Source organism: Amblyomma mixtum, chromosome 7, assembly GCF_055824585.1.
Source record: "Amblyomma mixtum isolate Tamu chromosome 7, ASM5582458v1, whole genome shotgun sequence".
Lineage (NCBI taxonomy): Eukaryota > Metazoa > Arthropoda > Arachnida > Ixodida > Ixodidae > Amblyomma > Amblyomma mixtum.
This window is the reverse complement of record NC_143018.1, coordinates 43,231,376-43,235,644: the sequence shown is the minus strand read 5'-3', so window position 1 is coordinate 43,235,644 and position 4,269 is coordinate 43,231,376. Positions and strand designations below refer to the sequence as shown.

The 4,269-nt window shown below is 42.7% G+C and overlaps 1 non-coding gene across 1 annotated transcript; it reads left to right on the top strand.

Annotated features, from left to right (window-relative positions):
- Nucleotides 1–240: 240 nt before the first annotated feature.
- On the top strand, nucleotides 241–314 carry TRNAT-GGU (transfer RNA threonine (anticodon GGU)). The gene has a single exon. It is a non-coding gene; the product is annotated as a tRNA-Thr (tRNA).
- The last annotated feature ends 3,955 nt before the right edge of the window (nucleotides 315–4,269 follow it).

The following is a 4,269-nucleotide window of genomic DNA, read 5'->3' as shown; positions in this document are numbered from 1 at the left end:
TGGTCCCGGGTTCGAACCCCGGACCAGGACGAATTTTTCTTTAACTGCGAAGTTTCTGAGAAAGCTGTATAGCTTTCCTTTGTAGCCGTATGGCTGCGCTTGGGTGGATGCCAATGAGTAATTACTCCCTTACTACAAATTTACTCCACCTTGGGGGGGTATTCCCCTAAACATTTGACCAACACTGTTCCCACTTCGAGTTATTGATCAATTCGCTCTCGCCCTACCATAAGCTTGCCGTCCCGGTTAGCTCAGTTGGTAGAGCGACTGCTCCGGTGTAGCGGTGGTCCCGGGTTCGAACCCCGGACCAGGAAGAATTTTTCTTTAACTGCGAAGTTTCTGAGAAAGCTGTATAGCTTTCCTTTGTAGCCGTATGGCTGCGCTTGGGTGGATGCCAATGAGTAATTACTCCCTTACTACAAATTTACTCCACCTTGGGGGGGTATTCCCCTAAACATTTGACCAACACTGTTCCCACTTCGAGTTATTGATCAATTCGCTCTCGCCCTACCATAAGCTTGCCGTCCCGGTTAGCTCAGTTGGTAGAGCGACTGCTCCGGTGTAGCGGTGGTCCCGGGTTCGAACCCCGGACCAGGACGAATTTTTCTTTAACTGCGAAGTTTCTGAGAAAGCTGTATAGCTTTCCTTTGTAGCCGTATGGCTGCGCTTGGGTGGATGCCAATGAGTAATTACTCCCTTACTACAAATTTACTCCACCTTGGGGGGGTATTCCCCTAAACATTTGACCAACACTGTTCCCACTTCGAGTTATTGATCAATTCGCTCTCGCCCTACCATAAGCTTGCCGTCCCGGTTAGCTCAGTTGGTAGAGCGACTGCTCCGGTGTAGCGGTGGTCCCGGGTTCGAACCCCGGACCAGGACGAATTTTTCTTTAACTGCGAAGTTTCTGAGAAAGCTGTTTAGCTTTCCTTTGTAGCCGTATGGCTGCGCTTGGGTGGATGCCAATGAGTAATTACTCCCTTACTACGAATATAATGCATGATGGTTGCGATTTCATTACTGCTTCCACTCACCGCTGCCACAAGCGAGACTGAAGCGACGGCAAAAAAGTGTCTTTTTTATTCCTCATTGTTGAAGAACTTTCGCAATGTTCGAGCGGATCGGAATTAGACTAACGTTTGCTTCCCGGCTCTCAGGCAACCAAGGAACAAAAAGAGCAGCAGTTTACAGAAAAAACTATGCGCATAAATTTGTATGCGCAAGTTTTATGTGCATGTTTGTGTTCGTGTTTCTGGTGCTTGATTATTACTTCTCAGGAGGGCACGAGCATAGAAATATTCTCAGTTTTAATTACTACCATGTGCCATGGCACTCTTTGGCAGCCTGTTGCCCTTGCGCCATAAAAAGTCACTGTCAGCACCATAAGTTTTAATGAATTCTAGGGACCCTGATGTAAATGCTAGAGCTGCGGTGAGTAGAAGGGTATTGGTAGGCGGCGTGTTGATTAATTATTATCCGACAGTCGCAGAGAACCCCAATGGCGGCTCGAAAAACAGATATAACGAAGTTCTGAGTTAAAATCAAATCAAATGCAGTTTATTTCCGTCAGAAAGAAATCAACGGAGGAGGCTCGAACAAAAAGTGAAACATGTTCACTTGATTGCGCTCAAGCCCCCTTTTACATGGCATGCAGTGACGACACACAGGTGGATATTACATAAAACATACTCATGGAGTATGGAAATATGGAACAAAGCAAACAAAACGTACAAGGTTAAACAATATAGAGTGGTTTTGCAAAGCTCTCTTGTGGACCTTAAACAATTTTTTATATGTACAGCAAGTACGAAGACGAAAAAATAAACTCTAGTAATTTACAAACAGAATGGAAAGTGCATACAGGTACATATTCATAAAGGCAAACGGTTTTGCAACAGAATTGCAAGTTATTATTTCAGTTGCATTAATTAGTATGGGTTCTCTGGTGCTTGCTCCGACAGGAAAGACCTAATTTTTGAAATACTAATGTGGTTAATGTCAATTCCGTTATGTTCGTGATTGTTTAAAAGTGTTGGTAATGAATGACGTAGCATTTGTTGACCATAATTTGTCCGCGAATGAGGAACTTTCTAAGTTCACTGAAGATGCTCAATTGAACAGCATTGAACAGCGTAGAATATATGAACGCTAACCTTTATATTTCAAGGAACACTGTAGGCGAGAGAAGGGAATTTGTTATCTCTTGAGAATTCTTTATCGTTAATGAGCAATTTTCTCTGGCTGTGATAGTCCTCGAGAGCAGACTAATAAAATATATGAAGTGCGCAAGTGTTTTCATCAAACAATCGTCATCAGCCTGACTACGCCTTTCGCAGGACAGAGACCTCTATCATATTTCTCTAACCCTGTGCCGTGTGAGCCGCAGCTATCTTCTTCCCACCCCACAAATTCTCAGTCTCATCCACCTACTTAACTTCCGTCCACGCCCTTTCTTGTGTGGTTGTGCACAAAAAAAACTGTCGCATTTATGCGTACATAGCGCGAACACAATTGTTATCCGCTGCGGCTGAGGTTTCACTTGTGTTTTTTTTTACGAAAGAAAGCAAGGTTCTATGTAGAAGCAAATATTTGTGTACAGGTAGAAATATAGATATTTGTGTACAGACAGACATTTGTGTGTAGACAGATATTTGTGTACAGGTAGACCTTAGCGCAAGGAGGTTGCTCAGGGCCACCTCATGCGAAGACGTCTATGATTCTTAATACACTAAGGCGCAGTGAGCTACCGTTTGAATAACTCTTAGTCGATCTTCTTTATCCTCTCCTTTTTAGAGCGCAGCTCTTTGGCGTCCGTTCCTGGGTTTCGCGTCGTCGTCGGCGTCGGCGTCGGCCTCGTAACCAGCTCCGCCCCCGATGTAACGCTTTTTACGTTCTATTTCCTTCTTGTGAACGAGATATTTCGAGAAAAGCTTGAAGTCTTTCATTTAGGTTGCAGCAATGGCGAAGAAGCCGAAGTTAATAAAGAACACCAAGCTCCGCCCTCTAATTAAATTTTGAGTGTGGATAGTGACTTGACGAGGAAAATGATTGCACATGAGCTCCAGACCACCAATGTTGGATTCAGTGTCGCACGGTAATTTATCGTACTAGACCATAGATGAAAGATAACATGCGATAAATATGGCTTGCAAGCTTCCTCACATCCATTAAATCTGCGTGGCAGATAGGCTTACAGCAGCCGGTCAATCATCGCTGGATATTATATGGCCAAGGAATAATCTATCCTCATCTAGGGCTAGGAAGTATTAAGGTGGCATCTTTATCACGCTAAGCATAGTGACGATGGTCTAGTACAGCTCATTTGCAATGCTGAATACGGTAGAACATGAGCCACAAAAAACAACTCTAGCCGCTTATTGCGCAGTAATGTCTCCACACATTTCTTTACTCGTCAATCCTTTAAGTTTTGCTCTACCCGCTGCAGGCGGCGAAAAGAAATGAAGGGTAATGCAGTCGTTATTGATATCGCCCTCCAAACATTCATTTAGTAAAAAAATAATAAAAAATATAGCTTAAGCAAGAAAGCTGCATAATGTATGTCTACCAAAGTCTTCAGGCCTGAATATAACTGCTAATACTTTTTGTTGTACAGTTTTTCTTCTCAGTTTAATGCGATGGTGTCGAGAATTTACTGCATATTCGGGACACCTCGGCGCTGTGGCATTAAGATGATTGAGAAGTGTCGAACTTTAGAATACCGTTCTTGGTTTTCTTAGTTCTGAGTTTTTGCTTTGTGGGTCCGCAGGAAGAGCTATCGGTGCTATCAGTTTGACGCACACGCCGAATAAGTCACAGATAATCTGCTTTTATTGGCTGTTCTGGCCCACTTTGCATGCCAAACTTTTGGTGGGTACTAAATTTCCCTGCCTTCTGTATATTGCATTTGGAAGATTGAGAATGACAGCTGAGAAAAATTGTTTGGGAAATACTAGAGGGCGTTTTCCTTACCAGATATGCGAGTAATGTTTACATAGAGAGGATGAAATGAACAAAAACGCAAACACCCATTAAAATCTCTAATATTGTAATCATGGGGTCGCACGTGTGGCCGCTTGTCTGTTAAACGAAAGTTTGGTCTTGTTAGACTGCATTTACCAATTACAGGACCTGAATATGTTCCATAAGATCTTAATTGTCCTAACTATAAAACATTTTTTTCTGGAATAATATTAATTTTAAGAAAATGAAACCATTTTCAACTCCTAAGCTTGTTTTTAAGAAATACAAGCACTCCTTATATAAGTACTC